Raw genomic sequence first — 13,415 nt, 5'->3', positions numbered from 1 at the left:
TTTTCTATCCTTAAGCTTTTTCAAATACAAATAAATTCTTTTGAGGGAAAAGTGAGATACAGAAGTAATAATGAAATAATTATTTGGTGATTTCATGGGGAAAAGGCAGACTGGAGACTGCCCAAATAATATTTTGTGGTTTATCAACTGTCCTTATCGAGTTTTTAGAATGTTTGCCTATCAGACCTACAGTGAACAGAATGATTCCCCCTCAAGATGTCCATATCCTAATCCCTGGAATTTATGAATACATTACCCTACATGGCACAAGGAATTAAAAATGCAGATGGAATTAGCTTCTAATCAATTGATCATAAAATAAGAATATTTTTCTGTATCATCCAAGTGAGTCTAATGTAACCACAATATCCTTAAATGATTAAGAGAGAAACAGAAGACAGCCAGGGTGATATATGAAAAATACTCTTTACCAGTCACTGCTGGCTTTGAAGATGGACGAGAGTCAAGAGATAAAGAATACAGGCAGCTTTCAGAAACTGGAAAAGGCAAGATCTTCCAAAAAGAAACACATGGCAGCCAATACATTGATAATAGCCTAGGGAGACCCATTTCTGACTTCTGACCATCAGATATATAACAAATAAATAATCGTTGTTTAAGTTATTATGCTATTAATAATTGGTTACAAAGGCAACAGAAAACTAATTCAAGACTAAAGTAAGGCCTGGAAGATACCTGGAAAATGGTGATTAGTTGCATTAGCCAACATCCCATAGGACATAAGTTAAAGTCTCTGGTTGTATAGTAGGAAATGCCTCCATTTTCTTAGATATGATTCAACATTAACTATATAAAGTGTATTAAAACATTTTATCATTACACAAATGGTTTTAGCCAACACCTTTTTAAAAACCATGATGTAAACTGCCATGATGGAGAATAATTCAAAAATGCATTAAAATACTTAAAGTGTTAAGACACATCATACATCTTGTTCGAATGATTAATTATACTGCTATATTCTGATTCATGAAGTAATTCACCATGATACCAATGATATAAAAGACCCAGTGATAAAAGCAAACTTTATTACTAAATGTTCAAAAGCCTACTGCAACAAAAATCTATCTATGGTTTAACTAGACTCTACTCAATTAAAAAAAATTTTTTAAAAGAAAAACAAAAGGAAAAGAAAAAAGAATGAAGGAAAAATAAAGAAAATTCTCTTACATTAGCCAGACTTAGATAGTTGAAATAACCATTGCTAGCTGGAATGTTGTAGCATTAAGGTAAGTTCTAGTTCCTACATGTAGGTGCTAGTGATATTAACATATCAAGCCACTAACATTCACCAGTGTAAATATACTTTGAATAGAATATCCCAGCTTAAGGATAGGCTTAAACTGTTGCCCTGAGAGAATTATACAGAGACTCTGTAAATTCTGTAGAAAGTGAATGGGGTGGGTTTCAGGAATAGTTGTTGAAAATAAGGCCTCAGGAGACTGGAAAAGTTGGTAGCACAAAAACAAGGAAACAGAGATGCCAAAATATGAAGGGGAAGATTGCAGCCAAGGCTAATTACACAGTGAAGCCCATTCCAGAGCATCCAGCCCTCTGCTCTCCTTTCACGTTGCAGGCCTTGTACCTGGCATGGTGCAGGCCATGAGGTTGCAAAGAATCAAAAACAACTGAGTGACTGAACAACAAGAACAGTTTTTAGAAAATCAATTCAGTTTGTTCTTCCAAAAAGTCACATTTTCCAAGTCTTTTTTTTTTTTTACCATAAGGCTCGACAAGAGCATTTAAAATATGTGACCTTTCTGCGTGCTGCTTCTCTTTAATTTTTCAAAAATAATATGAAAAGAATTTCTAATTTTAAAAAATTACCATATAAATTAGAGTTATCAGCTTCTGTTACCTCTGGGGGATGAGAGACTTCCAGACCAAAATTTACCCCAGAATTTAAAATATAATGTTACCTTTTATCTACATTACTTTGCTAGCATGTGAGATGAGTGCAATTGTGCAATAGTTTGAACATTCTTTGGCATTGCCTTTCTTTGGGACTGGAATGAAAACTGACCTTTTCCAGTCCTGTGGCCCCTGCTGAGTTTTCCAGATTTGCTGGCATACTGAGTGCAGCACTTTCACAGCATCATCGTTTAGGATTTGAAATAGCTCATCTGGAATTCCATCACCTTTGGAACTAGCTTTGCTCGTAGTGATGCTTCCTAAGGCCCACTTGATTTCACATTCCAGTATGTCTGGTTCTAGATGAGGGATCACACCATTGTGGTTATCTGGGTCATGAAGATCTTTTTGTATAGTTCTTCTGTGTATTCTTGCCACCTCTTCTTAATATCTTCTGCTTCTGTTAGGTCCATACCATTTCTGTCATTTATTGGGCTCATCTTCGCATGAAATGTTCCGTTGGTATCTCTAATTTTCTTGAAGAGATCTCTAGTCTTTCCCATTCTATTGTTTTCCTCCATTTCATTGCATTGATCACTGAGGAAGGCTTTCTTATCTCTCCTTGCTATTCTTTGGAACTCTGCATTCAAATGGATATACCTTTCCTTTTCTCTTTTGCTTTCTCCTTTGTCTTCTTTTCTCAGCTATTTGTAAGGCCTCCTCAGACAACCATTTTGCCTTTTTGCATTTCTTTTTCTTGGGGATGGTCCTGACTCCTGCCTCCGTCCAATGTTCTTGTACAATGTCACAAACCTCCGTCCATAGTTCTTCAGGCACTCTCTATCAGATCTAATCCCTTGAATCTATTTGCCACTTCCACTGTATAATCGTTAAGGGATTTGATTTAGGTCATAACTGAATGGTCTACTGGTTTTCCCTACTTTCTTTAAGTCTGAATTTGGCAATAAGGAGTTCATGATCTGCAGAAAATTCTTAAAGAAATGGGAATACCAAACCAACTGGCCTGCCTCCTCAGAAATCTGTATGCAGGTAAAAAACAACAGTTAGAACTGGACATGGAACAACAGTCTGGTTTCAAATTGAGAAAGGAGTATGTCAAGGCTGTATATTGTCACCCTGCTTATTTAACTTATATGCAGAGCACATCATGCAAAATACCAGGCTGGATGAAGCACAAGCTGGAATCAAGATTGCCAGGAGAAATACCAATAACCTCAGATACACACATGACACCACCCTTATGGCAGAAAATGAAGAACTCAAGAGCCTCTTGAGGAAAGTGAAAGAAGAGAGTGAAAGCGTTGGCTTTAAAACTCAACATTCAGAAAACTAAGATCATGGCATCTGGTCCCATTCATGGCAAATATATGGGGAAACAAAGGAAACAGTGAGAGATTTTATTTTGGGGGGGCTCCAAAATCACTGCAGATGGTGTCTGCAGCCATGAAATGAAAAGTCGATTGTTCCTTGGAGGAAAAGCTATGACCAACCTAAATAGCATATTAAAAAGCAGAGACATTACTTTGCCAACTAAGGCCCATCTAGTCAAAGCTATGGGTTTTCCAGAAGTCATGTATGAATGTGAGAGTTGGACTATAAAGAAAGCTGAGCACTGAAGAATTGATGCTTTTGAACTGTGGTGTTGGAGAAGACTCTTGAGAGTCCCTTGGACTGTGCAGAGATCCAACCTGTCTATCCTAAAGGAGATCAGTCCTGAATATTCAGGACTGATGCTGAAGCTGAAACTCCAATACTTTGGCCACTTGATGCGAAGAACTGACTCCTTGGAAAAGACCCTGATGCTGGGAAAGATTGAAGGCAGGAGGAGAAGGGGACAACGGAGGATGAGATGGTTGGATGGCATCATTGATATGATGGACATGAGTTTGAGTAGGCTCCGGGAACTGGTGATGGACAGGGAAGCCTGGCGTGCTGCAGTCCCTGGGGTTGCAAAGAGTTGAACACGACTGAGCAACTGAACTGACTGAATATATATACGTATGCTTAGTCGCTAAGTCGTAGTCAACTCTTTGCGACCCTTTGGTCTGCAGCCTGCCAGGCTCCTCTGTCCATGGGATTTCCCAGGTAAAAACACTGGAGTGGGTTGCCATTTCCTTCTTCAGGGGATCTTCCGGACCCAGCGACCAAACCCGTGTCTCCTACGTATACATACATATTATACATACATATTTATTTATATAGGACTTCCCTCATAGCTCAGTCAGTAAATCAACTGCCTGCAATGCAAGAGACCTGGGTTCGATTCCTAGGTCAGGAAGATCCCCTGGAGAAGGAAATGGCAACCCACTCCAGTATTCTTGCCTGGACAATCCAATGGACAGAGGAGCCTGGCAGGCTGCAGTCCGTGGGGTCACAAGGGTCAGATATGACTTAGCAACTAAAACCACTATATATATATATACATATATATATATATATATATATATATATATATATAAAATGAACTAAGAAATTAGACGCTGGGTGGCACTGGCATTAAATAAGGAATATCTTACTCCTTTCTGCCACCTGAACAAAAAACTAAAAATCTTTTGTGAAGTGACCCCTTTAAGAGATCAAGGGACCAAGTATGACAGGAGAAAGATCAACTAGGATTGTTTTATCTCCAAATGTTTTTCTCTGTATTCTGGATAATGACATATAAATCCCTTTGTTAGAAAGCTTCACATCAGGGCTTTTTGTTCTTCCAGAATCCTCCATGAATAGAATATAACTTGGAGAGGCAATATTTTAAAAGCTATCATCAACCAGTCACTTAAGCAGGATTATCTGGAAGTCAGCTGATAACAAGTACCAGTGTTAATAGAACACATGAAAGTTGCTCGGCTAAAAAAGAGAACACTAGAAGAAATGAAAAGCATCTAAAATAATTAGAAATTTAAGAAAAAAAATCATTAAGGTTTTTCTTAGGATCTCCCAGGCTATAACACTTTTGATAATCAAGGCATAAATAAATACAAGGTATGAAAATACAAGATTACATGGCTGTTTTTAGAAAAACACAATTTATGATTCAGATGAGTTGTTCTATTTTTCAAAGAAGTTGCCTCAAGAGGGTGTAAACATTCCAGTAATGTTGATTAAAAGCATCTATAGGACTCCTCTCTTGGAAATCGCTTTTCACATGTGTCTTTTTTTTCAGTCTCTTCAATGAGAGTAATAGTTCCCACTTAAAGGTAGTTTGATATGAGAATTCAGAGCAAACAGTTACAGTGAGCAAGTTTAGTTTTTGGTCAACGGGACAGAGAATAACAAAGCAATGAGGCTAACTGAATTGCTCATGAACGGGTTCTAATTTTAACAATCAAAGAAAAAATCCATTAGAAATGCATAAACAGCAAACACCTGTTGAAATGTAAAGGAGGATGAGGTTCCAATTCAGCTCTCATGAGAACAGTTAAGGCCTATGTCCAATAATGCAAGACTGGTTCAGGGCTGATGCAGAAGAAAGAAATTAAAGCCACATTATAACTTGTGTGAAGTCATTAACCAGTATCAACCTTCCTAGGAATCAGTTATGGCCTTCCCAAAATACCTATAAAACCCATGATAGCCATTACCATACTATATTAAAATGATATCTTTACAAGGCTGTCTTTCATGAGATTGTGACCTCCTGTTTTAAATGCCTACTTCCATGAGACATCAATAATTGGGGGTTAGATAGATGAATAAACAACACTCATTTGGGCATGTAACTTCCAGCAATCTTACTTAACATCCCTCCTCAATTAGGTTGATGGAGACACATCTGAGGGAAACTTCAAGATCTACCTTTATTCTTATACTATTTTTTAGTTATGTGATCGAGGAATATTGGAAACTTGCTGATAAAAGAGAAAACCCTCAATCTAATAGTCCTTCATAGCTTTCTCAATGCAGCTGGGATCCTGAAAACGTCAAAAACATTCGGTGTTTAAAATATTCTTATCACTTGGCTGCGTGGTACTTACTGACATCTGACTTCCTCTGAGACAGTGAGAAAACTCAGTCTGCTTGGTGGGAAAAATGAAGCTAGAGCAAGTGTAAAAGCTTACAGAATGCCACAGGGGAAGAAAAGAGCAGCACCTCAGACTATCACAAACTGAAGCTGCTGCAGAGGATGCCGCGGGTCTGAGAAACACAGATTGCCGACAATCTGACGTCCTGCAGAAGACTGCCAAGCGCAGAATGTCCACTTTGCTGAAGCCATTATTCCAGCAATCTTCCTCCACAACTTGAAATCTACTGAGAGGATTAATGATCATTTTTCTGAAAGCAGCTTTCAAAAATGCCAGCATGCCCCCAAATTTCAACGCTCCCTAAACTGATTTGTTTGGGAGGGGGGTTGCAAAGATAAATGCATGACTGTGTTAAAACTTAATGTCATTTGAGTTTGTGGGAGTATGGACATGTGTGTGTGTGTGCGTGTGTGTGTGTGAGAGAGAGAGAGAGAGAAAGAGTAGAAATGAGCATGAACATGGGAAGTAGAAGGTGCATAGGATGTTATGTTTTATTCTCCAACACTTTGCTCGGGGCTTGATATTTTTTTCAGACCTTTTCAACTATAATTTTGGGGGGAAAATGTAGGCAATCATTAAAGTACAGAAAGATACAACTTCCTACCTGTATTCCCTTAGTTCTTTTATTTTTTTACTATCTTTTGCCTTTGCTGAAAAAGTTCCTCCCCCATCCCTTTTTTTCTTTTTTTCAATTATTCAATAAAAAGGCCCAGCAAGAAACCAGCTTAAATGATAAAAAAAAAAAAAGAAAGAAAGAAGCCAAACATATGTGGGGCCTCTGAACAAAATCCTGCATTTTTTTTTTTTTTCTGTAAATTGAGACTTTCCTCTTTGGTTCTGAAGCATATTTTTTTTTCTCCTTTCTTCAATAAGACATTTCTGTTTTTACTCAGAGTGACAAAATAATACGTCTTCAATTCTCCTCCACAGATGAGTGCTAGGAATAAAATGACAACACCTATTTTTGGTAACAAGGAATTCTTTATTTTTAAAAACTGACTCTTCTAGGAAAATATGTAGCTTCAGCTTTGGCATCATTACTTCATTTTTGCCTAATCTTCCTCCATCCTCCTTGAAGATAGCTTGTTTACTACCATAGAAATGACATTCATCAATACCCAAAGTTTCACTGTTTGATTTTTACAGTTTCTTATTTCCCATGGAGTTTTGAATACATTGGGAAAATGAGATAAAGAAAAACTGAGTGATCTGTTCAACTTCAGAGATCAAGACCAAAATAAACCTTATAAAAGCTGCATCTGCCTCTCAGCCAGGATTGTACTCACTAATGCGGAGGCATATTATATGGGAAAGTCATGCTTTTAGATGTGAGCATCTGTCTGCATTTCAACATCTTTTTATATGAAATAGATTATGATGAACAATTTCTTTCTTTCTGATACTATTAAATATCAAAACAAAATTCACAGCTCAAGTGGCAGTCCTCTTTTAGTCCTTACTGATGCTAGAGATCAAAAGAGCAGCATGCAGGTCATCTCTGAACACGAGATAAGTTGCACAAGAGTGTATGACACAGTTAATTAAAGGCTAGAAGCGTGGCTGGATTTCCTTTGTTTAGGCTTCATGCAAATCACTCTCATTTTCTTCGCATGACACCTAAAATGTAGAACTGAGCATTTCTGGTGTAGAGAAATGTATACAGACATACAAAGATTACAGAAGTACTGTGTATGGATTGATATTATATTTACAAGCCATGTCTGTCCTTCCTTCACAATAGGCATATACTATCCCATTAACTATAATGTGACATAGTGGGGATATCAAGCACTTTAAGTCCCTCAAGGTTCACATTATCTAGTGATGGGTAAACAGTATGATAGATATTTGAAAGCATAAGCATACAGTAAAGTAAATTCTTCACTGAACCACTTCTTGGGTGAAACAGGGCAGTTACACAATTGTAACTTACTTGCCATTAGGAGTTTCTGACCTGTGCTCTGAAAAAACTTGTTCTTGCTTTACAAAAAAACAATCAAAAAGTTCAAAAATAATAGAGATGCATTCTCAAGAACACATAAGCATGTATTTTTATTACTTGCATACTGTCAAAGGTAGGTATTCATACTATTATTTCTGGGGACTGAAAACAATTCCTTCCCCTAAGTGGATTAAAAAATAAAAGACACAGACTACAAGGTGTATCCAGGAAACATTTTGCTAGACTGACAAAAATACATACAGACTGAATTGTGTATTTCATCAGGTCCTTACAATTTGGTTATGCCGAACACATGGCATTCTTTGTCTTTTCTTCTCTTCCTTTTTCTGAAAGTGCACCAATAGCTACATTGAAGTTTACAGATTCATCACTAATTATCCATCTTCATACACTAAATTTGAATGGTCTTTCCAACTCAAACCAAACTGTTCCATCCTCTACTTTGCTTATACTCTTAAGACTCACTAATGTTAAAATGTACATATGATGCTCACACTTATAAGGCCAATGACTGTGCTACGCTGTGCTTAGTCGCTCAGCTGTATCTGAATCTTTTTGACCCCATGGACTCCTCTGTCCTGCCAGGCTCCTCTGTTCATGGGAATTCTCCAGGCAAGAATATTGGAGTGGGTTGCCATGCGCTATTCCTGGGGATCTTCCCAACCCAGAGATTGAACCCAAGTCTCCTGCATTGCAGGCAAATTCTTTACCAGCTGAGCTACCAGGGAAGTCCAGGCCAATGACTAACACTGATTAATTTCCAGAATTCTTTGGCTTTAAGTCAGTTGTTTTCAAGTGGCAGTTCAACTTTTAACCAAATGGTAAAGAAGTGATCTGCTGGGCTCTGCAAGAATTCATGTGAGGTCTGGCTGGGATTATTAATTGGGTTCTTTACCAGTTAATCATATTTTCTTCTTAGTAGGGAATAACAGCAAGGATGGCGATACTTGTAATACTTATTTTTAAACACACAAAATTCTACGAATTATTAGGTGGAGTGTGAAAATAACAGCCTCAAACATTTGATTCACTAATTCTGAAACTTAAAAAATTTAAATCATATTAAACATATACTAAGATCAATCCAGATCACAAGTGTATAGAGACATATAGCTGAATCCAGAGTTATATTACAAAGATTTATATTTTGAGACATATACCTGTTGAATAAGCATCCTATAATAAAGTATCATCAATACATTAGGAAGACACTGTCATGGCAGAAATGGGTACATCATTATTGTCACAAAGAAGCAATTTCAGATGGGCCTCAGTGACACCCCTCTGAATTTTAGGTGATTAAATTTGCCTCCAATTCTGCAAAGAAATTACCCTTCAATTAAAAAATAAATTTAAAAGAAAAAAGAAAAAATGTGTCTCATAAAGAAACATATATGAAGTTTAAGTAAGGAAATAGACTGATAAAATGTTTTAAGAGAAAAAAACTGAAAATGACATAGGTCATATTTCAATCGAATGTTTAATAATCAGTACTAGTTTAAAGAAAGGGCTTTCCCTGGTGGCTCAGGGGTAAAGAATCTGACAGCCAAGCAGAAGATGTAAGTTCCATCCCTGGGTCAGGAAGATTCCTTAGAGAAGGAAATGGCAATCCACTCCAGTATTCTTGCCTGGAAAATCCCATATACAGAGGAGCCTGGCGGGCTACTGGGGATCGCAAAGAGGCAGACATGACTAAGGGACTAAATAACAAAAACAAACACAAAGTAGGTTTTTAATTCTTTCTAAATAAAATTTTATTCTCATATAAAGGCATTTCCCATCCTAATCAAATGGCAATTCACAAAAATTAATAAATTTGTTTTTTCCTAGTTGTATTAATAACTTACAGAACAGACTATGTGTGAAATACTTAATGAAACAAAGAACATTAAAACAAAATAACAAAAAAAGGGAAAATATATTTATGAGGTGTTCCCCAAAGAACAGAATGGGTAGAGAGAAAGTGGGAAGTGTGGACTAGTCTAATATCTATCTTCCCATTTTTTGATTTGAACTTTAAGATTTAAGGTAGTACTATTAAAAAAAATACATGTAAATCCATGGCTGATTCATATCAATCTATGACAAAACCCACTGGAAAAAAAAAATAATAATAAAAAAAAAAAAAAGGAAAAGTCACCCCAAAAAAAAAATAAAATAAAATAAAAAAAAAAAAAAAATTGGACTGAGTGACCTAATTTCAAGAACACAGTAAAAGGTCTTGAAATAGGAAGGCTGAAATATTATTGAAGCCTTTAAGAGAAGTCGGTGAATTCAATTTCATTCTCCGGAACTAGTTGGCTATAAAATAGATGTGTTCCCTGTACTTGGCATATGCACATCTGGCCTCTGCAGCCAGACTGTCTGCACCTGAACCTCAGCTCGGACACTTTGCAAATTGTGGGATGATGAGCAAGTTACTCAGCTCACTCTGTGTATCACTTTCCTCATCTACAGAATGAAGACAATTACAGGTGTTCTTTGTAGGGCTGTTGTACTTATTTAATGAGATAATATATGTAAAATATGTTGACCAGTGTGTAGAACACAGCAAGTTTAGCTATTATTTTTTAATTTTTCCACTGTAATTGAATCTCCGTGGGGGAAGGGATGTTTGTCTATGTTCATTAGTGCCATTTCTCCAGTGCCTAAAACAGTACCTGCATATAATCACCTAATCGGCATAAGATAAGTATTTTCTCTCTGCAATGTTAACTGTATTACTTTTCTTTTGTAGGATATATTTATATGTATATATGCATATACATGGGCTTCCCAGGTGGCACTAGGGGTAAAGAGCCCACCTGCCAATGCAGGTAGATGTAAGAGACACAGGTTCGATCCCTGGGTCAGGAAGATGCCCTGGAGGAGGGCAGGGCAACCCACTCCAGTATTCTTGCCAGGAGAATCCCATGGACAGAGGAGCCTGGCAGGCTGCAGTCCATGGGGTTGCAAAGAGTCGGACACGACTGAAGTGACTTAGCACGCACATATTCATGCATATACATATCATACATACAGATACATACATACATACATACACACAGTAGTTTCTTATGAAAGGTAAAATACTAAAAAAAAAAGTAAGACTTTTTTGTAATGAAGTAAATTTTAATACTCCTGACCTAATAGCATTTGCACTGGTTTGGAAAAAATAGGCATTACCATCTTTTGTCCCTAATGCCCTATAGAAATGCCATCTCTGTATCTAAAACTGGTCCTTGTGTTCAACAGTTAAATACGTTGAAAAGCAGATTTAGACATGGTTTTTTAAAAATTCAGATTTAGGCTACACTTATTGCCATTTCCCTGAACAAAACAACTTTAACTTGCCATTTTTAATATTGGGGGTCAAATGTAAAGTTAGCTCAGAAAGTTTGTACTTCTTAGGAAAGATCTATTCAGCTGTTATGCTCCATCGCCTAGAAATTCTGACTAAAGGACAGAAAAGAGCTTCCTTTTTCTGACGTTGATGGGTTTATCCTGTGTTATACCTAAAATATCACCATTTCATACAGCCCAATGGAGATATATATATATATACACACACATATATATATATAGTTCCCAGGCTACTCATTATGTGTTTTATCACATGAAATTTTAATTTTATTAAGAAAATGAAAAGACACAGTGGGGGTAAAAAAAATAACTTGATGTGTCCATGGATTTGCACTGATGTACCGTGTTGCATGCACACATAATAATAGTTTGTGAAGAGTCACTCAGAGCATGGGATCGGCCTCGGTTACATGTTTGGCCATCTCCAAATATTAGGGGGACTCAGACTCACTGGATCATTGTCAGACCAATTATGCCACTATGCATGAAAATCCACTGAAACTGTCCTTTGAAAGGATTATTAAGCCTATATTATTGCTGTTTCAACCGACTCCCTCCACCCCTTAACTCCTACTACTTTTTATTTGAACTTTAATGCTAATAATACACTAGATATTTTAGACTAAATATTAACATCATCATTTTAAAAAATTCTGTTACATTTGTGGAACAATTTTTGGACTATTTTACACAAATATTGATTTTACATAATTACTATACCTGCATGAACTCATACCAGTTGGCAAAATTAAAATAACTAAGATGGTATTTAATATCACCATCTGAGTCACCAGGAAAGCCCCATTTAATATCACAAATCCCTGTAAAACTGAAAACTGCAAAAAGCACTCAATGATGTGCATAAAAAGTTAGACATAATGAGCTAAAAAATGAACTTCAAATTTTATGCACATGCATACCCATTACACGTTCATATTTTTTCACAAAAGCTATAGTAATTTTTCATCAATGCCAAGAACATCTATAGGGCTGCTTTCGGAAATTGATAGGAAAAAAAGGTTCTTGTAAAATGGAAAGGTTTTAAATGGAAGGTTCTTTTAACTTCTTTACTATCAAAGTACAGACTGTATGTGGTGAATGACAAGCTCACGAAGAAACAGTGGTCCAGTCCAACGTGTTCTGCTCCAGTCAAGAATACATTCTGGTGTTCTGGCAGGATAAGATGAGCGCACATCCTTTAAGAATACATTCTGTTTCGGAGTGAATTGTGTGCCCCCAAAATTCCTATGTTGAAGACCTGACCTCCAATGTGATTTACCCGAAATTAGAATCTTTCTGAGGCTAATTTATGGTTAAATGACATCAGAAGGGTTAAGGCCTTAATCTGATAGGACTGGTTTCCTTAGAAGAAGAGAAAGGAACACTAGAGCTCTCTCTCTCTCTGAATCTGCTGGCACCTTGATCTGGGACTTCTAGCCTCTGGAACTGTGAAAATACAAATTACTGTGGTTTAAGGCACATAGTCTATGGTATTTTGTTATGGCAGCCCTTGCAGACTAACACAGACTGTCTTGTAAGACTGCTGGGGATACACAGCTGGTATTGTGGACTAGAAAAAAATGCACACAAAAGCCTAAATAAAGAAGCACACAGATTAAAATCTATCAGGACTACTGTGCTAATGATAACTCTCAGGTTTGGAGAGAGAATTATTTTGGAGGAGAGTTGACTGCAAGTAGCTGAATGCACCTGCTTTAAATAGAGAGGATGGGACCTATGAGTTTCTGTTTTCTTTTTCCCAGGTTACATGTGCCACAAGGAGCAAATAATGGAACCTGTCTCCTGGAACTGTTAGGAGGAGTCGATGTTATAATGTGGTATAGACACCATTGCAGAGTGACTGACACAGAACTAAAGCTCAATAAATGATCATTCAATGTTAGAGACTGTACGTGAGGAATGGAAGAAAAACTTCTAGGAAATACCAAATGGAAGAGGAAAGGACTGTTAAAAAGTAGTGAATTTATTTTAGAAGTATCAAAATGGATACAAACTATTGTGAGTCTTTCCTACGCTACTTGCTTTGCAGCAATAAACTATTTCTTTTCCCTTTTCCCATTTAGATGTCATAGGCTCTGTAATGACTTTGGACAAAACCCAGTGTCTCCTGGTCTATGGATAGGTACACACCCTAGTTGCACCTTGATCAACATTACTTCAAAAAATCAACCAGG

At 36.9% G+C, this 13,415-nt stretch overlaps 1 protein-coding gene across 8 annotated transcripts in view; it reads right to left on the bottom strand.

Annotated features, from left to right (window-relative positions):
* PCDH7 (protocadherin 7) overlaps positions 1-13,415 on the bottom strand; it is a 446,943-nt gene that overhangs the window by 417,445 nt on the left and 16,083 nt on the right. The gene's annotated exons all lie outside the window — the stretch shown is intronic.

The sequence above is a fragment of the Cervus elaphus genome, chromosome 17 (genome assembly GCF_910594005.1).
Source record: "Cervus elaphus chromosome 17, mCerEla1.1, whole genome shotgun sequence".
Lineage (NCBI taxonomy): Eukaryota > Metazoa > Chordata > Mammalia > Artiodactyla > Cervidae > Cervus > Cervus elaphus.
The sequence above is the reverse complement of the archived record's forward strand: the minus strand, read 5'-3'. Positions and strand labels throughout refer to the sequence as shown.